The sequence below is a fragment of the Rhinoderma darwinii genome, chromosome 1 (assembly GCF_050947455.1).
Source record: "Rhinoderma darwinii isolate aRhiDar2 chromosome 1, aRhiDar2.hap1, whole genome shotgun sequence".
NCBI lineage: Eukaryota > Metazoa > Chordata > Amphibia > Anura > Rhinodermatidae > Rhinoderma > Rhinoderma darwinii.
In genome coordinates this window covers 250,853,997-250,881,040 of record NC_134687.1, presented here as the reverse complement: position 1 = coordinate 250,881,040, position 27,044 = coordinate 250,853,997, and the positions used below count along the sequence as shown (strand labels likewise).

The 27,044-nt window shown below is 44.9% G+C and overlaps 7 pseudogenes; all 7 read right to left on the bottom strand.

The window, feature by feature from the left end:
* Nucleotides 1–5,432: 5,432 nt before the first annotated feature.
* LOC142694296 (5S ribosomal RNA) lies at nt 5,433–5,551 on the bottom strand (annotated as a pseudogene).
* An 8,273-nt stretch (nt 5,552–13,824) lies between these two features.
* LOC142685705 (5S ribosomal RNA) lies at nt 13,825–13,943 on the bottom strand (annotated as a pseudogene).
* A 5,577-nt stretch (nt 13,944–19,520) lies between these two features.
* On the bottom strand, nt 19,521–19,639 carry LOC142706777 (5S ribosomal RNA; annotated as a pseudogene).
* Nucleotides 19,640–20,262: 623 nt separating this feature from the next.
* On the bottom strand, nt 20,263–20,381 carry LOC142697650 (5S ribosomal RNA; annotated as a pseudogene).
* A 428-nt stretch (nt 20,382–20,809) lies between these two features.
* LOC142667704 (5S ribosomal RNA) lies at nt 20,810–20,928 on the bottom strand (annotated as a pseudogene).
* Nucleotides 20,929–21,934: 1,006 nt separating this feature from the next.
* On the bottom strand, nt 21,935–22,053 carry LOC142683221 (5S ribosomal RNA; annotated as a pseudogene).
* Nucleotides 22,054–22,306: 253 nt separating this feature from the next.
* Nucleotides 22,307–22,425, bottom strand: LOC142673483 (5S ribosomal RNA; annotated as a pseudogene).
* Between the last annotated feature and the right edge of the window lie 4,619 nt (nt 22,426–27,044).

The following is a 27,044-nucleotide window of genomic DNA, read 5'->3' as shown; positions in this document are numbered from 1 at the left end:
CTGGTACTAGCGAAGCGTTAAGCTGTGTAACTTCTGCGAGCTGACGAAAGCAGGCACATTCAGCTTAGAATGACCATTGACATTAAATGGTTTAATCCATAGTCCTTTTTAATCGATTGTAAAACAAAATCTAAACGACATAATAAATAGTGAACCGCACCACAGATTCCCAGACAGTCTCCCACACTGGTACTAGCGAGGCCTTAAGCTGTGTAACTACTGCGAGCTGACGAGAGCAGGCACATTCAGTTTAGAATGGCCATTGACATTAAATTTAATCGATTTTAAATGCTTTAATCCATAGTCCACTGGTACTAGCGAAGCCTTAAGCTGTGTAACTTATGCGATCTGACGAAAGCAGGCACATTCAGCTTAGAATGACCATTGACAATAAATGTTTTAATCCATAGTCCTTTTTAATCGATTGTGAAACAAAATCTAAACGACATAATAAAAAGTCAACCGCACCACTGATTCCCAGACAGTCTCCCACACTGGTACTAGCGAGGCCTTAAACTGTGTAACTTGTCGACAGGAGGCACATTCAGCTTAGAATTGCCATTGACATTAAATGCTTTAATCCATAGTCCTTTTTAATCGATTGTGAAATAAAATCTAAACGACATAATAAAAATTCAACAGCACCACGGATTCCCAGACAGTTTCCCACACTACTACTAGCGAGGCCTTAAGCTGTGTAACTTCTGTGACCTGACAAGAGCAGGAACATTCAGCTCAGAATGGCCATTGACTTTAAATGCATTAATCCATAGTCCTTTTTAATTGATTGTGAAACAAAATCTAAACGACATAATAAAAAGTCAACCGCCCCACTGAATCCCAGACAGTCTCCCACACTGGTACTAGCGAAGCCTTAAGCTGTGTAACTTCTGCGATCTGACGAAAGCAGGCACATTCAGCTTAGAATGACCATTGACATTAAATGGTTTAATCCATAGTCCTTTTTAATCGATTGTGAAACAAAATCTAAACGACATAATAAATAGTGAACCGCACCACAGATTCCCAGACAGTCTCCCACACTGGTACTAGCGAGGCCTTAAGCTGTGTAACTACTGCGAGCTGACGAGAGCAGGCACATTCAGTTTAGAATGGCCATTGACATTAAATTTAATCGATTTTAAATGCTTTAATCCATAGTCCACTGGTACTAGCGAAGCCTTAAGCTGTGTAACTTATGCGATCTGACGAAAGCAGGCACATTCAGCTTAGAATGACCATTGACAATAAATGTTTTAATCCATAGTCCTTTTTAATCGATTGTGAAACAAAATCTAAACGACATAATAAATAGTCAACCGCACCACTGAATACCAGACAGTCTCCCACACTGGGACTAGCGAAGCCTTAAACTGTGTAACTTCTGCGATTTGATGAAAGCAGGCACATTCAGCTTAGAATGGCCATTAACATTAAATGCTTTAATCCATAGTTCTTTTTAATCGATTGTGAAACAAAATCTAAACGACATAATAAAAAGTCAACCACACCACTGATTCCCAGACAGTCTCCCACACAGGTACTAGCGAGGGCTTAGGCTGTGTAACTTGACGTGAGCACGAACATTCAGCTTATAATGGCCGTTGACATTAAATGTTTTAATCCATAGTCCTATTTAATCGATTGTGAAACAAAATGTAAACGACATAATAAAAAGTCATCCACACCACGTATTCCCAGACAGTTTCCCACACTGGTACTAGCGAGGCCTTAAACTGTGTAACTTGTCGACAGGAGGCACATTCAGCTTAGAATTGCCATTGACATTAAATGCTTTAATCCATAGTCCTTTTTAATCGATTGTGAAATAAAATCTAAACGACATAATAAAAATTCAACAGCACCACGGATTCCCAGACAGTTTCCCACACTAGTACTAGCGAGGCCTTAAGCTGTGTAACTTCTGTGACCTGACAAGAGCAGGAACATTCAGCTCAGAATGGCCATTGACTTTAAATGCTTTAATCCATAGTCCTTTTTAATTGATTGTGAAACAAAATCTAAACGACATAATAAAAAGGCAACCGCCCCACTGAATCCCAGACAGTCTCCCACACTGGTACTAGCGAGGCCTTAAGCTGTGTAACTTCTGCGATCTGACGAAAGCAGGCACATTCAGCTTAGAATGACCATTGACATTAAATGGTTTAATCCATAGTCCTTTTAAATCGATTGTGAAACAAAATCTAAACGACATAATAAAAAGTGAACCGCACCACAGATTCCCAGACAGTCTCCCACACTGGTACTAGCGAGGCCTTAAGCTGTGTAACTACTGCGAGCTGACGAGAGCAGGCACATTCAGTTTAGAATGGCCATTGACATTAAATTTAATCGATTTTAAATGCTTTAATCCATAGTCCACTGGTACTAGCGAAGCCTTAGGGGAGATTCACACGAGCGTTGCGTTTTTGCGCGCGCAAACAACGCGGCGTTTTGCGAGCGCAAAAACCATTTGACAGCTGCGTGTGTCATGCGTGTCTGATGCGCGGCTGCGTGATTTTCGCGCAGCCGGCATCATAGAGATGAGGCTTGTCGACGCCCGTCACTGTCCAAGGTGCTGAAAGAGCTAACTCTTTCAGCACCCTTGACAGTGAATGCCGAACACAACAGCGAAAAACCTGTTAAAAAAAAAGATAAAGTTCCTACTTACCGAGAACTTCCCGGCCGTTGCCTTGGTGACGCGTCCTTGGTGACGCGTCCTTGGTGACGCGCCTCTCTTGACATCGGGCCCCACCTCCCTGGAAGACGCGGCAGTCCAAGTGACCGCTGCAGCCTGTGATTGGCTGCAGCCTGTGCTTGGCCTGTGATTGGCTGGAGCTGTCACTTGAACTGAAGTGTCATCCCGGGAGGTCGGACTGCAGGAAGGAGACAGGAGTAATCGGTAAGTTAGAACTTCGTTTTTTTTTACAGGTTCATGTATTTTGGGATCGCAAGTCACTGTCCATGGTGCTGAAACAGTTTAACTCTTTCAGCACCATGCACAGTGAATCTCTCCCGACGTCGCGGACCGGAAATTTTTTTGCCGGGTTCGGCCAAAACGAGTTTGGCCGAACCCGGTGAAGTTTGCCTCGGTTGTCGGGGTTCGCTCCTCGCAAAGACACTCCGTTTGGATGCTTGGAAACAGAAAAGCACGTGGTGCTTTTCTGTTTTCATTCATCCTTTTCACTGCTGTTGCGCGAATCACGCTCGTCCCACGGAAGTGCTTCCGTGTGGTGCGCGTGATTTTCACGCACCCATTGACTTCAATGGGTGCGTGATGCGCGAAATACGCAGAGTTATTGAACCTGTCGCGCTTTTTGCGCAGCAGACAAACGCTGCGCAAAAAGCACGGACTGTCTGTACTGCCCCATAGACTTGTATTGGTCCATGCGTGCCGCGTGAAAACCACGCGGCCCGCACGGACCGAATACACGCTCGTGTGAATCCCCCCTTAAGCTGTGTAACTTATGCGATCTGACGAAAGCAGGCACATTCAGCTTAGAATGACCATTGACAATAAATGTTTTAATCCATAGTCCTTTTTAATCGATTGTGAAACAAAATCTAAACGACATAATAAATAGTCAACCGCACCACTGAATACCAGACAGTCTCCCACACTGGGACTAGCGAAGCCTTAAGCTGTGTAACTTCTGCGATCTGATGAAAGCAGGCACATTCAGCTTAGAATGACCATTGACATTAAATGTTTTAATCCATAGTCCTTTTTAATCGATTGTGAAACAAAATCTAAACGACATAATAAAAAGGCAACCGCACCACAGATTCCCAGGCAGTCTCCCACACTGGTACTAGCAAGGCCTTATACTGTGTAACTTGACGAGAGCAGGCACATTCAGCTTAGAATGGCCATTAACATTAAATGCTTTAATCCATAGTTCTTTTTAATCGATTGTGAAACAAAATCTAAACGACATAATAAAAAGTCAACCACACCACTGATTCCCAGACAGTCTCCCACACAGGTACTAGCGAGGGCTTAAGCTGTGTAACTTGACGTGAGCACGAACATTCAGCTTATAATGGCCGTTGACATTAAATGTTTTAATCCATAGTCCTATTTAATCGATTGTGAAACAAAATGTAAACGACATAATAAAAAGTCATCCACACCACGTATTCCCAGACAGTCTCCCACACAGGTACTAGCGAGGCCTTAAAGAGGCTCTGTCAGCAGATTTTGCAACCCCTATCTGCTATTGCAGCAGATAGGCGCTGCAATGTAGATTACAGTAACGTTTTTATTTTTAAAAAACGAGCATTTTTGGCCAAGTTATGACCATTTTTGTAGTTATGCAAATGAGGCTTGCAAAAATCCAAGTGGGTGTGTTTAAAAGTAAAAGTCCAAGTGGGCGTGTATTATGTGCGTACATCGGGGCGTTTTTAATACTTTTACTAGCTGGGCGCTCTGAAGAGAAGTAACATCCTCTTCTCTTCAGAACGCCCAGCTTCTGACAGTGCAGATCTGTGACGTCACTCACAGGTCCTGCATCGTGACGGCCACATCGGCACCAGAGGCTACAGTTGATTCTGCAGCAGCATCAGCGTTTGCAGGTAAGTCGAACTTTTGCAAGGCTCATTTGCATAATTACAAAAATGGTCATAACTTGGCCAAAAATGCTCGTTTTTAAAAAATAAAAACGTTACTGTAATCTACATTGCAGCGCCTATCTGCTGCAATAGCAGATAGGGGTTGCAAAATCTGGTGACAGAGCCTCTTTAAGCTGTGTAACTGCTGCGATCTGACGAGAACAGACACATTCAGCTAAGAATAGCCATTGACATTAAATTCTTAAATCCATAGTCCTTTTTAATCGATTGTGAAACAAAATCTAAACGACATAATAACATGTCTCCCGCACTACGGATTTCCAGACAGTCTCGTACACTGGTACTAGTGAGGCCTTAAGCTGTGTAACTTCCGCGATCTGACGAGAGCAGACACATTCAGCTTAGAATGGCCATTGACATTAAATGCTTTAATCCATAGTCCTTTTTAATCGATTGTGAAACAAAATCTAAACGACATAATAAAAAGACAACCACACCACGGATTCCCAGAAATTCTCCCACACTGGTACTAGTGAGGCCTTAGGCTTTGTAACCTCTGCGATCTGACGAGAGTAGGCACATTCAGCTTAGAATGGCCATTGACAATAAATGCTTTAATCCATAGTCCTTTTTAATCTATTGTAAAACAAAATCTAAACGACATAATAAAAAGTCTACCGCACCACAGATTCCCAGACAGTCTCCCACACTAGTACTAGCGAGGCCTTAGGCTGTGTATCTTCTGCGCTCTGACGAGAGAAGGCACATTCAGCTTAGAATGGCCATTGACATTAAATGCTTTAATCCATAGTCCTTTTTAATCGATTGTGAAACAAAATCTAAAAAACATAATAAAAAGTCAACCGCACCACGGATTCCCAGACAGTCTCCCACACTGGGACTAGCGAGGCCTTAAGCTGTGTAACTGCTGCGATCTGACGAGAGCAGGCACATTCAGCTAAGAATAGCCATTGACATTAAATTCTTAAATCCATAGTCCTTTTTAATCGATTGTGAAACAAAATCTAAACGACATAATAAAAAGTCAACCCCACCACGGATTCCCAGACAGTCTCAAACACTGGTACTAGCGAGGTCTTAAAGTGTTATTCATCTGCGATTTGACGAGAAAAGGCACATTTCAGCTTAGAATGGCCATTAACTTTTAAAGCTTTAGTCTATTTTTAATCGATTGTGAAACAAATTCTAAACAGCATAACAACAGGTCAACATCACAACGGATTCCCAGACAGTCTCCCACACAGGTACTAGCGAGGCCTTAAGCTGTGTAACTTCTACGATCTGATGAGAACAGACACATTCAGCTTAGAATGGCCATTGACATTAAATGCTTTAATCCATAGTTAGAGATGAGCGAACCGGGACAGCCGAACCCGGTTTCAGTCCGAACTTCCGGAAAAGTTCGGTTCGCAGCGAATCCGAACTTCACCGTGTTTGGCCGAACCCGTTTTGTCCGAACCCGGCTACATTTTGGCGCCTGCCATATGTTACATCTAAAATGGAGGATTTCACAAGATCACCTGACATCAGGCTACCCCATAATGCCTTGCAAACGGCTCTCCCAGCCAATCGGGAGGCAGCATAGGGGCGGGCTCAAGCCTGCAATAAAAGCCTATGCACGGAGCTCAGTGGCCATTTTACAGACAGGAGCTGTAGAGATAGCATCTCTGTGCAGTAAGGGAAAGCTTTCGGAATCTAAAAGGCAGGAATCCAGCAATCGAATGGGCTCATCCACTACTCACTACTCAGCCAGTGTGTGAATACGCTTTTATAAGGGGCTCATCCCCGTTGCATCCAACTTGCAATACAGGCAGCCTTTGTAGTAGTACTACAACGCCCAGCATTCCCTGAGTGCACCGCGGCGTGGCTGATAGAAATTCTCATTCATTGCCATTTGCCAAGCAAGTGTCAGTGTGTGAATACGCTTTTAGAAGGGGCTCATCCCCGGCCGTTAACATAACAAACAAATAACAATACAACTTGCAATACAGGCAGCCTTTGTAGTAGTAGTAGTAGTAGTAGTACTACAAGGCCCAGCATTCCCTGAGTGCACTGCAGCGTGGCTGATAGAAATTCTCATTCATTGCCGTTTGCCAAGCCAGTGTCAGTGTGTGAATATGCTTTTAGAAGGGGCTCATCCCCGGCCGTTAACATAACAAACAAATAACAATACAACTTGCAATACAGGCAGCCTTTGTAGTAGACGTAGTAGTACTACAAGACCCAGCATTTCCTGAGTGCACTGCAGCGTGGCTGATAGAAATTCTCATTCATTGCCATTTGCCAAGCCAGTGTCAGTGTGTGAATACGCTTTTAGAAGGGGCTCATCCCCGGCCGTTAACATAACAAACAAATAACAATCCAACTTGCAATACAGGCAGCCTTTGTAGTAGACGTAGTAGTACTACTACAAGGCCCAGCATTCCCTGAGTGCACTGCAGCGTGGCTGATAGAAATTCTCATTCATTGCCGTTTGCCAAGCCAGTGTCAGTGTGTGAATACGCTTTTAGAAGGGGCTCATCCCCGGCCGTTAACATAACAAACAAATAACAATACAACTTGCAATACAGGCATCCTTTGTAGTAGACGTAGTAGTACTACAAGGCCCAGCATTCCCTGAGTGCACTGCAGCGTGGCTGATAGAAATTCTCATTCATTGCCATTTGCCAAGCCAGTGTCAGTGTGTAAATACGCTTTTAGAATGGGCTCATCCCCGGCCGTTAACATAACAAACAAATAACAATACAACTTGCAATACAGGCAGCCTTTGTAGTAGTAGTAGTAGTAGTGGTAGAAGTACTACAAGGCCCAGCATTCCCTGAGTGCACTGCGGCGTGGCTGATAGAAATTCTCATTCATTGCTATTTGCCAAGCCAGTGTCAGTGTGTCAATACGCTTTTAGAAGGGGCTCATCCCCGGCCGTTAACATAACAAACAAATAACAATCCAACTTGCAATACAGGCAGCCTTTGTAGTAGACGTAGTAGTACTACAAGGCCCAGCATTCCCTGAGTGCACTGTAGCGTGGCTGATAGAAATTCTCATTCATTGCCATTTGCCAAGCCAGTGTCAGTGTGTGAATACGCTTTTAGAAGGGGCTCATCCCCGGCCGTTAACATAACAAACAAATAACAATACAACTTGCAATACAGGCAGCCTTTGTAGTAGTAGTAGTACTACAAGGCCCAGCATTCCCTGAGTGCACCGCGGCGTGGCTGATAGAAATTATCATTCATTGCCATTTGCTAAGCCAGTGTCAGTGTGAATACGCTTTTAGAAGGGGCTCATCCCCCAGGTTTTGATTCAACTTGCTGCACTCCATCAGTGAAATGTCTGGGAAAAAAAAGGTTGTGAAAGGACGGGGTAGAGGAAAAAACACCCATGCCGTCTCCTCTTCCAGTCCAAATGTTGGATCTGTTGGTGCCAGACCCAGTACCAGCATTTGTGGCACAAGACATGTGCCCATTTCCACTAGTAGCAGCTGCCATGTTCCTGCTGGTAGTAGTAGCAGTATCAGCAAGCCAGACTTGTCCATCTCCTCCGGTGGGCGGGTTACTTTAGACAATACGGCCATTGTGGACTGGTTGGCTGGCTCGCGGTCATCTCAGCAGGAAGACTCTGACGATCTGGCTTCAAGCCAGGTTTCGTTGGATTCCAGATCCTCTACAGTTCGTTGGCACAGTGACAGTAGTAATATAGGTATTTCTAGCGTTTCCATTCCATCATCTATGTCTTCGCTCCCCCTTCCTAGCGGGAAGCCATCTTTCCTGAGAGTCCTAAGAGACATCTCCTCGGGTGCGAAGGAAGATACTGAACAACATAGTGATGATGATGATTTGTTTTCCGCGAGTCAGCCAACGGAGTGTGTTGCGGCGGTGGTGGAGGTGGAAGCGGTGTCCGAGACGCATAGCTGCGGTAGTGGGGGTGTTGGTGGTGGTAGCCATGGTGGCAGACGCAGTAATGAGGGGGGGCATGGAGCCCGCCATGATGTCACATCACATTTACAACACAGTGACAGAAGTGGCGGGGATGATGAGGAAGGCTATGATGATGATGTTGTTTTAGACAGGACGTGGGAACCAGGTGACGAGGTGATGACGGCGTCAGAGGAGGAGGGTAGTAGTGGCGGCACTGGCCGTGATAAACAGCCAAGCCGAGGTAGGGGCAGAAGTCAATCTGCAAAACGTTGCAGCGGTAGGGTCAGCTCAGGAGCCGGTGACGGCGACACTGATGCTGGTGTAGGCTCCCGAAAAAGCCTGCCAGACAAGGGGCAAGCTCGGGTGGTGGTGGACGTGGTACTACCTCTTTACGGTACTCTGCTGTGTGGCAATTTTTCTGTACCTTCCCGGAGGACGAAAACATGGCACAGTGCCATATCTGCAAGCAGAAAGTAAGGTGTGGGCAGGGCAGCAATGTAGGAACTACCGCTCTACGTAAACACATGGAGCAGCATCACAAGGCCATGTGGGACAATCGACATGCCCCACCATCATCATGTACATCTAATGAAGACCCCTCTGCAGCTGCTGCTGCTGCTGCTCCGAGTCCCTGTCATCTAAGTAGTAGCCAGGCCTTATCCACCATGTCGTTGTCATCATCATCATCACTGTGATCTAGTGCTCCTCCTACGTCCTGTCAGTTATCCATTACGGAATCGTTGTCCAATAAGCAACAATATATACCCAGTCATCCACTTGTCGTGCGGCTTAATTCACACCTGGCTAAGTTGTTGGTGGTGCAGTCGCTGCCGTACCACCTGGTCGACTCCGCCGGCTTCAAGCAATTGATGGCGTGCGCTCAGCCTAGGTGGCGAATACCTAGCCGACATTACTGTAGCCCCGAATTATCCCCTGAGGACGCTGCTTGTGCAGCGAAACATGTCGGGGGGGCTATCGCCATTTTAAAATTCACTGACGGCTGAGCGATCCTTCTCACTTCAGTGTGACTGCATGAATAAACGGCAGTCTGCAGCTGCAGAATGAGCCTGTCACACTGTTTGTAGCGATGTGCTATCTACACTCATTTGACTTCCAATGATATGCTGGCCGTCTTTTGAAAACAATTTTAACCTCTGCTTGTTGTATGTCCTTTATTTAGATACACTAATAAAAGTTATATTTTAATTGATACAATCTAAACAGTGGTTGGGAAATTGGGACTCTTGTGCTTAGGCACATTATCTGTTGTTGACAACGCTGTCTTACACCTGCTGAGCCTGGGCGAGAAAAAACACACAGGGCAGGAGCTGCTGCTGTGCATCAAGGAGGAAATCGCACGCTGGCTGTCTCCTCTGAAACTCACACTGGGCAATGTTGTCTCTGATAACGGCAAGAACGTTGTGGCTGCACTGCGTCTAGGTCACCTGACACACGCTCCTTGCATGGCACATGTGATCAATCTGGTCATAACACGCTTCTTAAAGTCATATGTTGATTTGAAGGGTGTGCTGGCCATGTCCAGGAGGGTTTGCGTTCGCTTTAGACGTTCGTATGCATTTAAGCACGCCCTCCTGGACTTGCAGCGTCAAAACAATCTCCCAGAACACAGACTGATTTGCGACGTTCCAACACGCTGGAATTCCACCCTGCACATGTTGGACCGTCTGTACGAACAGCGGAAAGCCGTGAATGATTTCCTGATGCAGCAGACGGGCAGCGTTTGGAGCCAGTGTAATTTCGAGCTCAGGCACTGGCAGCTGGTTAGAGACGCATGTCGCGTTTTGAGGCCCTTTGAAGAGGCCACACGATTTGTGAGCCGTGACGCTAGCGGAATGAACGATGTTATGCTGCTGACATTCATTATGGAGCAAACGCTCACAGCGATGATTCAGCAAAGGATGGAGGAAGGATCACATCTGGCTATGGATGTTGAGGAGGAGGAGGATGAGGAAACAGGACCTGAAGAGGAGCTGGATTTGGAGATGGAATCACAGGAAGGGATAGGGGATGAGGCAGCCGCACAACATGACAGTGATGGTGGTGATGACGAGTCTGACGACGACCTTGATGATGGACAACCATGGTAGTATGGGGCGGAGATGGAACCAACCGGGCCCTCTGAAACGCTGGCAGGGATGGCGAGCTGTATGCTTCGTTACTTGCGCGCTGACTGTCGTATTGTTAGCATGGAGCAAAGAGATGAGTACTGGATAGCCACACTTTTAGACCCTTGGTATAAAGCCAGAATGGGGGAGTTTTTTGCGCCTTTCCGAGAGGGAGGCAAAATTGGCTTATTATCGAGAGAAGCTATGCAGCCAGCTTGTCACGGCTTTCAAACGGCAAACACCTGCTACAAGCATGTCTGACCGGGGGGCCACTCTCCGCTCCCCACTGTCTCATCGTTCCACCGCCTCTGGCAGAGCTACCTCGGCAATAGGCGGCAGCTGCGGCAGCAGCAGCAGCCAATTCAGTTTGGAAAATATGATGACAACATTTTTACATCCAATACCCCGACCTAACACACATCGTAGTCACCAAAGGGATGTTCACCATCACCAGGTGCAGCACCTAAACAACCAGGTTCACTCGTACCTGGACTGTGCCCTTTCTCCATCAGAAATGCTGATCCCAGACCCCATGGACTTCTGGGTCAGCAGATTGGATCATTGGCAAGAACTGGCCCAGTTTGCCATGGGTGTACTGTCTTGTCCACCCTCCAGTGTAGCGTCAGAGAGGGTATTCAGCGCGGCAGGGGGATTCGTCACCCCTAAGCGAACAAGATTGTCCGCCAACAGCTTGGAAAATCTCACGTTTCTGAAAATGAATCAAGCGTGGATCGGTGAGGATTTTAAAACCCCTGTGCCTGATGCCACTGATTAGATCTGACATTGCTGCTGCTGCTGCCGCTGCCGCCTGCTACTGCCGCCTGCTACTACGGGATTCTGTCCTGTCCACTCTTTTTTTAATGTGCTGCTGCTACTACTACTACCACCCTTGCTGTCTGTGTTGGCTACCTCTACTACCACCAATACACCTCCACTGCCGTCTGCTACAAGCAGGCCTGCCCCACCACAGGGCTTTGTCCTGTGACTGTCGTCCAGTCTCTTTTTTTTAATGTGCTGCTGCTACTACTACTACCACCCTTGCTGTCTGTGTTGGCTACCTCTACTGCCACCAATACACCTCCACTGCCGTCTGCTACAAGCAGGCCTGAGGCCTGTCCCACCACAGGGCTTTGTCCTGTGACTGTCGTCCAGTCTCTTTTTTTAATGTGCTGCTACTACTACTACCACCCTTGCTGTCTGTGTTGGCTACCTCTACTACCACCAATACACCTCCACTGCCGCCCGTCTGCTACAAGCAGGCCTGAGTCCTGCCCCACCACAGGGCTTTGTCCTGTGACTGTCGTCCAGTCTCTTTTTTTAATGTGCTGCTGCTACTACTACTACCACCCTTGCTGTCTGTGTTGGCTACCTCTACTACCACCAATACACCTCCACTGAAGCCCGTCTGCTACAAGCAGGCCTGAGGCCTGCCCCACCACAGGGCTTTGTCCTGTGACTGTCGTCCAGTCTCTTTTTTTAATGTGCTGCTGCTACTACTACTACCACCCTTGCTGTCTGTGTTGGCTACCTCTACTACCACCAATACACCTTTACTGCCGCCCATCTGCTACAAGTAGGCATGAGGCCTGCCCCACCACAGGGCTTTGTCCTGTGACTGTCGTCCAGTCTCTTTTTTTAATGTGCTGCTGCTGCTACTACTACTACTACCACCCTTGCTGTCTGTGTTGGCTACCTCTACTACCACCAACACACCTCCACTGCCGCCCGTCTGCTACAAACAGGCTTGAGGCCTGCCCCACCACAGGGCTTTGTCCTGTGACTGTCGTCCAGTCTCTTTTTTTAATGTGCTGCTGCTACTACTACTACCACCCTTGCTGTCTGTGTTGGCTACCTCTACTACCACCAATACACCTCCAGTGCCGCCCGTCTGCTACAAGCAGGCCTGAGGCTTGCCCCACTACAGTGCTTTGTCCTGTAACTGTCCAGTGTCTATTAATGTGCTGCTACTACTCACCCTTGCCAATAAAAAGGGTAAATTTTTGGAGGGCTTGTCAAAAGCCATTGCTTGTTGCTTTTACATCCATGTATGGAAGAACCCCGGCAGGCATCTGCCAATAAAAAGGGTCAATTTTTGGAGGGCTTATCAAAAGCCATTGCTTGTTGCTTTTACATCCATGTATGGAAGAACCCCGGCAGGCATCTGCCAATAAAAAGGGTAAATTTTTGGAGGGCTTGTGAAAAGCCATTGCTTGTTGCTTTTACATCCATGTATGGAAGAACCCCGGCAGGCATCTGCCAAAAAAAAAGGGTAAATTTTTGGAGGGCTTGTGAAAAGCCATTGCTTGTTGCTTTTACATCCATGTATGGAAGAACCCCGGCAGGCATCTGCCAAAAAAAAGGGTCAATTTTTGGAGGGCTTGTGAAAAGCCATTGCTTGTTGCTTTTACATCCATGTATGGAAGAACCCCGGCAGGCATCTGCCAATAAAAAGGGTAAATTTTTGGAGGGCTTGTGAAAAGCCATTGCTTGTTGCTTTTACATCCATGTATGGAAGAACCCCGGCAGGCATCTGCCAAAAAAAAGGGTAAATTTTTGGAGGGCTTGTGAAAAGCCATTGCTTGTTGCTTTTACATCCATGTATGGAAGAACCCCGGCAGGCATCTGCCAAAAAAAAGGGTCAATTTTTGGAGGGCTTGTGAAAAGCCATTGCTTGTTGCTTTTACATCCATGTATGGAAGAACCCCGGCAGGCATCTGCCAATAAAAAGGGTCAATTTTTGGAGGGCTTGTGAAAAGCCATTGCTTGTTGCTTTTACATCCATGTATGGAAGAACTCCGGCAGGCATCTGCCAAAAAAAAAGGGCCACGGATTCCCAGACAGTCTCCCACACTGGTACTAGCGAGGCCTTAAGCTGTGTAACTTCTGCAATCTGACAAGAACATGCACATTCAGCTTAGAATGGCCATTGAAATCAAATGCTTTAATCCATAGTCCTTTTTAATCGATTGTGAAACAAAATCTAAACGACATAATAAAAAGTCAACCGCACCACGGATTCCCAGACAGTCTCCCACACTGGTACTAGCTAGAACTTAAGCTGTGTAACTTCCGAGATCTGACGAGAGCAGGCACATTCAGCTTAGAATGGCCATTGACATTAAATGTTTCAATCCATACTCCTTTTTAATCAATTGTGAAACAAAAATCTAAACGACATAATAAAAAGTCAACCGCACCACGGATTCCCAGACAGTCTCCCACACTAGTACTAGCGAGGCCTTAAGCAGTGTAACTGCTGAGATCTGACGAGAGCAGGCACATTCAGCTTAGAATGGCCATTGACATTAAATGTTTCAATCCATACTCCTTTTTAATCAATTGTGAAACAAAAATCTAAACGACATAATAAAAAGTCAACCGCACCACGGATTCCCAGACAGTCTCCCACACTGGTACTAGCTAGAACTTAAAGGGAACCTGTCACCAGCATTTCACCTATTGAACTTTACTTATCCCTCACTGGCCGCTGCTATCAAAAGTTCATTGCCGTTATCCCCTCTCCTAAACTCCTCCTCCGACTGCAAATAACGGTCTGCAAACATTTTGCGCCTTTTATCGTAATAATCCGGTGTTCCTTTGTGCGCACACACCAGAAGAGAACATCAATGCACAAGCGCGGGATTTAGTATGCTGGGTAAAGGCGAGGAGCTGTCCACCAAAAGTAAGGAGGCGAGGAATGAAGATATGACTCTTTTCAAATGAAGATTTGACTCTTTTCAAATGAAGATCTGACTCTTTTATGCTCATTAGCATACAGTGTGGAACACTAAAAAACTGAATACTAAAGCTACAGAGCCGACTAAGAAGACAATTATAGGTTATATAGAAATGATTTTTCACCCACTACCACTCGGTAGTGCTGGTTTAATAGGTGAAATGCTGGTGACAGGTTCCCTTTAAAGAGGCTCTGTCACCAGATTTTGCAACCCCTATCTGCTATTGCAGCAGATCGGCGTTGCAATGTAGATTATAGTAACGTTTTTATTTTTAAAAAACGAGCATTTTTGGCCAAGTTATGACCATTTTCGTATTTATGCAAATGAGGCTTGCAAAAGTACAACTGGGCGTGTTGAAAAGTAAAAGCAGTGGCGTAGCTATAGGGGTCGCAGCGGTCGCAACTGCGACCGGGCCCCGTAGCTAGGGGGGCCCGAAGGCCCCCCTCACCACACTAGCGCTGCAATGATTTCTCTGCATTGCTGGTCACTGCTGGGGTACAAAAGAGACCCGGTGGCAGCTCGATTGTCAGAGAGTCATAGCGTGGAGGGGGAACAAGAGGGTGTTGTAAGATGGGTGGATTCATCTATCAATAATTTTCCGAGACCCAGCTCCGCCCACTGTGCTGTCCACCCAATCAGCTCACTTCTTGCTGTTTGCCTCTTCCTTGTGACCTGTGCAAGGGAAAGGAATGGCTACAGTAAGAAGATCGTGTGCTGCTGCTCCTCCCCGGCAGTACGAGCCGCAGTGTCCACTGTTACAGAGCTCAGGAATCCTGACTACTGCTGCTCTCTGACCCCTACACCAGATGTAAGTAGCAACTATTAACCCCTTCACTGTGTGTCATGCTGAGCTGTCACACCTCAGGGCTGACCATCTATCTATCTGTCTGTCTATTCTATCTCCTGTCTCTATCTATCTATCTATCTATCTATCTATCTATCTATCTATCTATCTATCTATCTATCTATCTATCTATCTATCTATCTATCTATCTATCTATCTATCTATCATATCTATCTAATCTATCTATCTAATCTATCTATCTAATCTATCTATCTATCTATCTATCTATCTATCTATCTATCTATCTATCTATCTATCTATCTATCTATCTATCTATCTATCTATCTATCTATCTATCTATCTATCTATCTATCTATCTATCTCTCATATCTATCTATCTCATATCTATCTATCTATCTATCTATCTATCTATCTATCTATCTATCTATCTATCTATCTATCTATCTATCTCTCATATCCATCCATCTTTATCTACTTACCTCCATTTATCAATATCTATCTATTTATATCATATCTATTTTCTATCTATCTAGAAATAAATATATAAACACACACATACATACACTGGCGTAGTTATAGGGGTCGCAGCGGTCGCAATTGCGGTCGGGCCCCGAAGCCAGGGGGGCCCACAGCCCCCCGCACCACATCAATAAAAAGTTACTATAGTAACTCTGGCCGCGGGCCCCTGTTACTATAGTAACAGACTGTACTTACCTTCCTGGTTCCGGATCGCAGCGGAGGTCCTGACGTCAAGCGCTGTGCGCAGCGCATGACGTCACAGCACTATGCGCCGTGCACAACATCGAGAGGACAGGACTTCCGCCGCGGCTGAAGAGGAAGGTAAGATTAGTTGCCCTGACTGGCGGGGTCCGACTCCTGGGACTCGCCAATCAGCTGTTGTGAAGGGGCCACAGCACTCGTACGAGAGCTGCTCCTCTTCATTCCTGTCACTTCATTCCGGTCACACTGTGAATCCGTGTCGGCGATTCATAGTGTGAGCGAGTAGTGAAAAGAAGGGGAAGCAGCTCTCGTACGAGTGCTGCGGCCCCTTCACAACAGCTGATTGGCGGGTCCCGGGAGACGGACCCCGGACACATCATCTATTGATGGCCTATCCTGAGGACAGGCGATCAATGTTTAGGGACTGCACAACCCCTTTAAGCCTACGATGTAGCAGGCTTAGGGGGCCCATGAGACAGGATCACAGATTGTGTGATCCTGTCTGCTGGGCCCTGTATCTAAGCCAATCACATGGTAGGCTTAGATAAATGGCCCATGCGTGATCCTGTCTGCTGGGCCCTGTATCTAAGCCAATCACATGGTAGGCTTAGATACATGGCCCATGCGTGATCCTGTCTGCTGGGCCCTGTATCTAAGCCAATCACATGGTAGGCTTAGATACATGGCCCATGCGTGATCCTGTCTGATGGGCCCTGTATATAAGCCTACCACACTGTAGGCTTAGATACAGGGCCCCGGCACACAGTAATCTTATACTGTATAAAATTACTGTCTGCTGGACCCTGTACCTAAGCCTACCTTGTGGTAGGCTCAGATACAAGGTCCCACCGACAGTATCACACATGGGCCCTGTATCTAAGCCTAACACGTGTTACTAATTGTTTTTTTTGTGTGTTTTCTTACAGGTTCGGTCGTTGGACTACGTCGGATTCCAGGACTACTTCGATGACGGCTTTTTTTTTTATTATCAATAAAATGGTTAACGAGGGTTGTGTGTTTTTTTTTTATTTCAATAAAATATTTTTTATATGTCTTTGTGTTTTTTTTTAAACTATATTACTACCGCCTTAGTAATGGCCGCCGGCTGATTGACAGCGTCCATTGCTAAGGCGGGGCTTAGTGTTAGCCGATGCAGAGGCTAACACTAACCCCCTTTATTACCCCGGTACCCACCGCCACCAGGGGTGCTGGGAAGAGCCGGGTACGATCCAGTACCTGACCATCTGTAGTGATGGTCGGCCACTGGGGTGGCCGCAGGCTGGTATTATCAGGAGGGGAAAGGCCAAAAACAGTGGCCCTTCCTACCCTGGTGATGCTAGGCTGCTGCTGCTTTATTGTATCTGACTGGTTATGAAAAATGGGGGGGACCCCACGCCATTTAAAAAATAAATAAATAATTGGAAAGAACGATGTGGGGTCCCCCCCAATTATCATAACCAGCCAGATACAACACAGCAGCAGCAGGCAGCATTACCAGGGTGGGAAGGGCCACTGTTTTTGGCCTTCCCCAGCCTAATACTACCAGCCTGCGGCCTGCCCGTCACTACAGATGGTCGGGTACTGGTTCGTACCCGGCTCTTCCCAGTACTCCTGGTGGCGGTGGGTAAAGGGGTAATAATGGGGGTTAGTGTTGGCCTCTGCACCTGCCAACATTAAGCCTCGCCTTAGTAATGGAGGTTGTCAATCAGCCAGCGGCCATTACTAAGGCGGTGATAATAAAGTTTAAAAAGATACAAGCACATAGAAAAAATATTTTATTGAAATAAAAAAACACAACCCTCATTAACCATGTTATTGAGAATAAAAAAACGCCGTCATTGAAGCCCTCGAATTCGAAGTCCAACAACCGAACCTGTAAAAAAAACACAAACACACAAAAATAATCAGTAACTCATAAAGAAGCAAAATTATTATTCTTACCTTTCCTGGGTCCAGCGCTGGAGACGCAATGTCAGCGAGCTGGGCCCTGTATCTAATCCAATCATGTGTGATACTGTCTGCTGGGCCCTGTATCTAATCGTATCTTGTGTGATACTGTCTGCTGGGCCCTATATCTAATCCGATCATGTGTGATACTGTCTGCTGAGCCACTGTATCTAATCCTATCATGTGTAATACTGCCTTCTGAGCCACTGTATCTAATCCTATCATGTGTGGTACTGTCTGCTGAGCCACTCTATCTAATCCTATCATGTGTGGTACTGTCTGCTGAGCCACTGTATCTAATCCTATCATGTGTGATACTTTTCTGCTGGGCCACTGTATCTAATCCTATCATGTGTGATACTGTCTGCTGAGCCACTGTATCTAATCCTATCATGTGTGATACTGTCTGCTGAGCCAATGTATCTAATCCTATCCATAGTTCATAGGGTCGTAGTGCTATAGATATGCTATGCTGTCTCCTATACACACATTTTTTTTGGGCGGACACATATGTATTGGGGCTATTTCCCCTGACATTTTAAGCCCTGAGGGTATGTTCACACGGCAGCGTCCGTTACGGCTGAAATTACGGTGCTGTTTTGAAAGCTGCGGACCGTCGGCCATGAGAAGTTTGCGGGGGGGGGGGGCCCAGTAAGAATTTTTGCATCGGGGCCCATGAGCCTTTAGCTACGCCCCTGAGTAAAAGTACAACTGGGCGTGTATTATGTGCGTACATCGGGGCATGTTTACCACTTTTACTAGCTGGGCGCTCTGATTAGAAGTATCATCCACTTCTCTTCAGAACGCCCAGCTTCTGGCAGTGCAGATCTGTGACGTCACTCACAGGTCCTGCATCGTGTCGGCACCAGAGGCTACAGTTGATTCTGCAGCAGCATCAGCATTTGCAGGTAAGTAGCTACATCGACTTACCTGCAAACGCCGATGCTGCTGCAGAATCATCTGTAGCCTCTGGTGCCGGTGTCCTCGCTCGTCTGACACGATGCAGGACCTGTGAGTGACGTCACAGCGTGATCTCTCGAGAACACGCTGTGTCTGCACTGCCAGAAGCTGGGCGTTGTGAAGAGAAGTGGATGATACTTCTATACACAACGCCCAGCTAGTAAAAGTAGTAAACACGCCCCGATGTACACACATAATACACGCCCAGTTGTACTTTTACTTTTCAACACGCCCAGTTGTACTTTTGCAAGCCTCATTTGCATAAATACGAAAATGGTCATAACTTGGCCAAAAATGCTCGTTTTTTAAAAATAAAAACGTTACTGTAATCTACATTGCAGCGCCGATCTGCTGCAATAGCAGATAGGGCTTGCAAAATCTGGTGACAGAGCCTCTTTAAGCTGTGTAACTTCTGAGATCTGACGAGAGAAGGCACATTCAGCTTAGAATGGCCATTGCCATTAAATGTGTTAATCCATAGTCCTTTTTAATCGATTGTGAAACAAAATTTAAACTACATAATAAGAAGTCAACCGCACCACGGATTCCCAGATGTCTCCCACACTGGTACTAGCGAGGCCTTAAGCTGTGTAACTTCTGCGATCTGACAAAAGCAGGCACATTCAGCTTAGAATGGCCATTGACATTAAATGCTTTAATCCATAGTCCTTTTTAATCAATTGTGAAACAAAATCTAAACGACATAATAGAAAGACAACCGCATCACGGATTCCCAGACAGTTTCCCACACTGGTACTAGCGAGGCCTTAAGCCGTGTAACTTCTGCGATCTGACGAGAGCAGGCACATTCAGCTCAGAATGGCCATTGACATTAAATGCGTTAATCCATAGTCCTTTTTAATCGATTGTGAAACAAAATCTAAACGACATAATAAAAAGTCAACCGCACCACGGATTCCCAGCCAGTCTCCCACACTGGCACTAGCGAGGCCTTAAGCTGTGTAACTTCTGAGATCTGACAAGAGCAGGCACATTCAGCTTAGAATGGCCACTGACATTAAATGCATTAATCCATAGTCCTTTTTAATCGATTGTGAAACAAAATCTAATCGACAATAAAAAGTCAACCGCACCACGGATTCCCAGACAGTTTCCCACACTGGTACTAGTGAGGCCTTAAGCTGTGAAACTTCTGCGAGCTGATGAGAGCAAGCACATTCAGCTTAGAATGGCAATTGACATTAAATTATTTAATCCATAGTCCTTTTTAATCGATTCTGAAACAAAATCTAACAGACATAATAAAAAGTCAACTGCACCACGGATTCCTAGACAGTCTCGCACACTGGTACTAGCAAAGCCTTAAGCTGTGTAACTGCTGCGATCTGACGAGAGCAGGCACATTCAGCTTAGAATGGCCATTGACAATAAATGCTTTAATCCATAGTCCTTATTAATCGATTGTGAAACAAAATCTAAACGACATAATAAAAAGGTAACCGCACCACAGATTCCCAGACAGTCTCCCACACGGGTACTAGCGAGGCCTTAAGCTGTGTAACTTCTGCGATCTGACGAGAGCAGGCACATTCAGCTTAGAATGGCCATTGACATTAAATGCTTTAATCCATAGTCCTTTTTAATCTATTGTGAAACAAAATCTAAACGACCTAATAAAAAGTTAACAGCACCACGGATTCCCACACTGGTACTAGCGAGGCCTTAAGCTGTGTAACTTCTGCAATCTGACGAGACGCAGGCACATTCAGCTTAGAATGGCCATTAACATTAAATGCTTTAATCCATAGTCCTTTTTAATCGATTGTGAAACAAAATCTAAACGACATAATAAAAAGTCAACCGCACAACGGATTCCCAGACAGTCTCCCACACTGGTACTAGCGAGGCCTTAAGCAGTGTAACTGCTGAGATCTGACGAGAGAAGTCACGTTCAGCTTAGAATGGCCATTGACCTTAAATGTTTTAATCCATACTCCTTTTTAATCAATTGTGAAACAAAATATAAACGACATAATAAAAAGTCAACCGCACCACGGATTCCCAGACAGACTCCCACACTGGTACTAGCGAGGCCTTAGGCTGTGTAACTTCTGCGATCTGACGAGAGCAGGCACATTCAGCTTAGAATGGCCATTGACATTAAATTCTTTAAACCATAGTCCTTTTTAATCGATTGTGAAACAAAATCTAAACGACATAATAAAAAGTCAACCGCACCACGGGTTCCCAGACAGTCTCCCACACTGGTACTAGCGAGGCCTTAAGCTGTGTAACTTCTGCGTTCTGACAAGAGAAGGCACATTCAGCTAGAATGGCCATTGACATTAAATGCTTTAATCCATAGTCCTTTTTAATCGATTGTGAAACAAAATCTAAACGACATAATAAAAAGTCAACCGCACCACGGATTCCCAGACAGTCTCCCACACTGGTACTAGCGAGGCCTCAAGCTGTATAACTTCTGCGGTCTGATGAGAGCAGGCACATTCAAGTAGGCTTTGAATGGCCATTGACATTTAATGCTTTAATCCATAGTCCTTTTTAATCGATTGTGAAACAAAATCTAAACGACATAATAAAAAGTCAACCGCACCACAGATTCCCAGACAGTCTCCCACACTGGTACTAGTGAGTCCTTAAGCTGTGTAACTTCCGAGATCTGACGAGAGCAGGCACCTTCAGCTTAGAATGGCCATTGACATTAAATACTTTAATCCATAGTCCTTTTTAATCGATTGTGAAACAAAATCTAAACGACATATTAAAAAGTCAACCGCATCACGGATTCCCAGACGGTCTCCCACACTGGTACTAGCGAGGTCTTAAGCTGTGTAACTTCAGCGATCTGACGAGAGCAGGCACATTCAATTAAGCTTAGAATTGCCATTGACATTAAATGCTTTAATCCATAGTTCTTTTTAATCGATTGTGAAACAAAATCTAAACGACATAATTAAAAGTCAACCGCACAACGGATTCCCAGACAGTCTCCCACACTGGTACTAGCGAGGCCTTAAGCAGTGTAACTGACGAGATCTGACGAGAGAAGGCACGTTCAGCTTAGAATGGCCATTGACCTTAAATGTTTTAATCCATACTCCTTTTTAATCAATTGTGAAACAAAATATAAACGACATAATAAAAAGTCAACCGCACCACGGATTCCCAGACAGTCTCCCACACTGGTACTAGCGAGGCCTTAGGCTGTGTAACTTCTGTGATCTGACGAGAGCAGGCACATTCAGCTTAGAATGGCCATTGACATTAAATGCTTTAAACCATAGTCCTTTTTAATCGATTGTGAAACAAAATCTAGACGACATAATAAAAAGTCAACCGCACCACGGATTCCCAGACAGTCTCCCACACTGGTACTAGCGTGGCATTAAGCTGTGTAACTTCTGCGATCTGACAAAAGCAGGCACATTCAGCTTAGAATGGCCATTGACTTTAAATGCTTTAATCCATAGTCCTTTTTAATCTATTGTGAAACAAAATCTAAACGACATAATAAAAAATCAACCGCACCCCGGATTCCCAGACAGTCTCCCACACTGGTACTAGCGAGGCCTTAGGCTGTGTAACTTCTGCGATCTGACGAGAGCAGGCACATTCAGCTTAGAATGGCCATTGACATTAAATGCTTTAAACCATAGTCCTTTTTAATCGATTGTGAAACAAAATCTAGACGACATAATAAAAAGTCAACCGCACCACGGATTCCCAGACAGTCTCCCACACTGGTACTAGCGTGGCATTAAGCTGTGTAACTTCTGCGATCTGACAAAAGCAGGCACATTCAGCTTAGAATGGCCATTGACTTTAAATGCTTTAATCCATAGTCCTTTTTAATCGATTGTGAAACAAAATCTAGACGACATAATAAAAAATCAACCGCACCACGGATTCCCAGACAGTCTCCAACACTGGTACTAGCGAGGTCTTAAAGTGTTATTCTTCTGCGATTTGACGAGAAAAGGCACATTTCAGCTTAGAATGGCCATTAACTTTTATAGCTTTAGTCTATTTTCCTTTTTAATCGATTGTGAAACAAAATCTAAATGTCATAAAAATAGGTCAACCGCACCACAGAATCCCACACTGGTACTAGCGAGGCCCAAAGCCATGTGAGTACTGCAATCTGACGAGAGCAGGCACATTCAACTTAGAATGGCCATTGACATCTTTAGGTTTAGTCCATAGTCCTTTTTTAATCAATTGTGAAACAAAATAATAATAAACCAATGGCAGCATGGATTCCCAGACAGTCTCGCACACTGGTAATAACAAGGCCTTAAGCTGTGTAACTTCTCCGATCTGACGAGAGCAGGCACATTCAGCTTAGAATGGCCATTGACGTTAAAAGCTTTAATCCATAGTCCTTTTTTAATCGATTGTGAAACAAAATCTAAACAACAAAGAGTTAGGTCAACAGCACCACGGATTCCCAGCCAGTTTCCCACACTGGTACTAGCGAGGCCTTAACCAGTTTGGGCCTTAAGGCTCAGAGCCCATTTTTGATATCTGACATATTTCACTTTATGTGGTAATAACGTCGGAATGCTTAAACCTATCCAAGCGATTCTGAGATTGTTTTCTCGTGACACTTTGGGCTTCATGTTTTTGGTAAAATTTGGTCAATATATTTAGTGTTTATTGGTGCAAAACTTAGAGAAAATTTAGAAAAAATAGCATTTTTCAGAATTTAAATGCATCTGCTTGTAAAACAGATGGTTATACCACCCAAAATAATTACTAGTTCACATTTCCCATATGTCTACTTTAGATTGGCATCGTTTTTTTGAACATTATTTTATTTTTCTTGGACGTTACAAGGCTTAGAACATAAACAGAAATTTCTCATTTTTTTAAGAAAATTTCAAAAGCCTTTTTTTTAAGGTAACAGTTCAGTTCTGAAGTGTCTTTGAGGGGCCTATGTATTAGAAACCCCGATAAAACACTCTATTTTAAAAACTAGACCCCTCAAAGTATTCAAAACAGCATTTAGAAAGTTTTTTAACCCTTCAGGCATTTTACAGGAATTAAAGCAAAGTGGAGGTGAAATTTGCAAATTTCATTTTTCTTGCTGAATTTCAATTTTATTACATTTTTTTTCTGTAACACAGAAGGTTTTACCAGAGAAACACTACTAAATATGTATTGTCCAGATTCTGCAGTTTTTTAGAAATGTCCCACATGTGTCTCTAGTGCGCTCGTGGACTAAAACACGAGCCCCAGAAGCAAAGAAGCACCTAGTGCATTTTGAGGCCTCTTTGTTATTAGAATATATTTTAGGCAGCATGCCAGGTTTGAAGAGGTGTTGAGGTGCTAAAACAGTAGGAATCCCCCAATAGTGACCGCATTTTGGAAACTACACCCCTCAAGGAATTCATTTATGGTTGTTATTATCATTTTGACCACACAGTTATTTCACAGCACCTATTTGAATTGGTCTGTTAAATTTAAAAAAATGAAATTTTTTCCAATAAGATGTCATTTTTGATCAAAATTTCTTATTTTCACAGGGAACAAAATACCCAATTTTTTTGCCCAATTTGTCCTGAGTGCGGCAATACCCCATTTGTGGTGATAAACTGCCGTTTGGGCCCATGGGAGGGCTCAGAAGGAAAGGAGCGCTATGTGTTTGTAGGAGTCCAGATTTTGCTGGATTGGTTTTCAGGTGCCATGTTGCATTTGCAGAGCCCCAGAGGAAATCAAACAATGGAAACCCACCAGAAGTGACCCTATTTTGTATACTACACCCCTCAAGGAATTAATTTATGGGTGTTGTGACCATTTTGACGGCACAGTTTTTTCACAGAACTTATTGGAATTGGGCTGGGAATTAAAACAAAATTATTTTTTCCCAATAATATGTCGTTTTGGCTGAAAATTTCTTATTTTCACAAGAAATAAAATACCCCATTTTGTTGCCCAATTTGTCCTGAGTGCGGCAGTACCCCATTTGTGGTGATAAACTACCGTTTGGGCCCATGGGAGGGCTCAGAAGGAAAGGACCACCATTTGGCCTACTGAAGTCATGTATGCAGAAGCCCCTGAGGTACCAGTACAGTTGAAACCCCCTAGAAGTGACCCCGTTTAAAAAACGACACCATTGAGGCATTCATCTAGAGGTGTAGTGAGCATTTTGACCGGAGATATACACCCCATAAACTGTAATGTGTGTTCTCATGGGAATGGCAATACCCTACATGTGGCTGTTCAGAGCTGCCTGGGCACGCAGCAGGGCTCAGAAGGGAAAGATGAGGGGGATAAGCTGTGCGGAGTACATCAGGGTAAGTAAAACTGGGGTAGATTAAAAATCAAGGGATCTATGATAAATTTTGAAGCACTCTTTCATACGGAGCCTTAGTTTTTTGGGACACGTGTCACATTGATATATTGTGTCCTTCCTTATCCCCCTCTTATAGCAGACTTTGTACCTCTTTTGACTTTTTCCTTTAATGCCAGTTTGGGGAACTTCTGGAAAGTGTTGCCCTGGTGCGATGCGTGTGGCCCCGCATCCAGAAGTACTGGGTGCCCCCCCCCTTCTTGGTCTCTAAAAATTAGTTTCTTGATAACCACCTCTTGAAATTCCAGGAAAGTTCCCGTCTGGCCTGTATATCGATGTAGCACGTACACATTGTACAATGCCATTGGTATGATGTGCACGGCCAGCTTCTTATACCACACCGCATGGCGCTGTAGGGCTTCAGGACTTGATCTGACAAGTCCACCCCTCCCATGTACCTATTGAAGTCCAGGATGCAGTCTGGTTTGGGGGTCTCTGTACTGGTACCTGGTACAGGCCATGGGTACTGGTGTGACATCTCTCTTGTCCTTGTACTTGACACACAATATGTTGCTGCTAGAATGTGCCCTGCTCTCACCCCTTCTGAGTCTTTGCCCTGCAGAGTATTAGAGAGGCCTCTCAGGTTTATTCTAGCAGTGCCGCATGCCGCAGGACTTATGGGAAGCGAGGCGCTTGAAGAGTGGGACGCTGGTATAAAAATTATCCAGGTAGAGGTGGTAACCCTGGTCCAGCAGTGGGTGCACCAAATCCCACACAATTTTTGCATTAACTCCCAGTAAGTAATTACCAGAGAAACACTACTAAATATGTATTGTCCAGATTCTGCAGTTTTTTAGAAATGTCCCACATGTGTCTCTAGTGCGCTCGTGGACTAAAACACGAGCCCCAGAAGCAAAGAAGCACCTAGTGCATTTTGAGGCCTCTTTGTTATTAGAATATATTTTAGGCAGCATGCCAGGTTTGAAGAGGTGTTGAGGTGCTAAAACAGTAGGAATTCCCCAATAGTGACCGCATTTTGGAAACTACACCCCTCAAGGAATTCATTTATGGTTGTTGTTATCATTTTGACCACACAGTTATTTCACAGCACCTATTTGAATTGGTCTGTTAAATTTAAAAAAATGAAATTTTTTCCAATAAGATGTCATTTTTGATCAAAATTTCTTATTTTCACAGGGAACAAAATACCCCATTTTTTTGCCCAATTTGTCCTGAGTGCGGCAATACCCCATTTGTGGTGATAAACTGCCGTTTGGGCCCATGGGAGGGCTCAGAAGGAAAGGAGCGCTATGTGTTTGTAGGAGTCCAGATTTTGCTGGATTGGTTTTCAGGTGCCATGTTGCATTTGCAGAGCCCCAGAGGAAATCAAAGCAATGGAAACCCACCAGAAGTGACCCTATTTTGTATACTACACCCATCAAGGAATTAATTTATGGGTGTTGTGACCATTTTGACGGCACAGTTTTTTCACAGAACTTATTGGAATTGGGCTGGGAATTAAAACAAAATTATTTTTTCCCAATAATATGTCGTTTTGGCTGAAAATTTCTTATTTTCACAAGAAATAAAATACCCCATTTTGTTGCCCAATTTGTCCTGAGTGCGGCAGTACCCCATTTGTGGTGATAAACTGCCGTTTGGGCCCATGGGAGGGCTCAGAAGGAAAGGACCACCATTTGGCCTACTGAAGTCATGAATGCAGAAGCCCCTGAGGTACCAGTACAGTTGAAACCCCCTAGAAGTGACCCCGTTTAAAAAACGACACCATTGAGGCATTCATCTAGAGGTGTAGTGAGCATTTTGACCGGAGATATACACCCCATAAACTGTAATGTGTGTTCTCACAGGAATGGCAATACCCTACATGTGGCTGTTCAGAGCTGCCTGGGCACGCAGCAGGGCTCAGAAGGGAAAGATGAGGGGGATAAGCTGTGCGGAGTA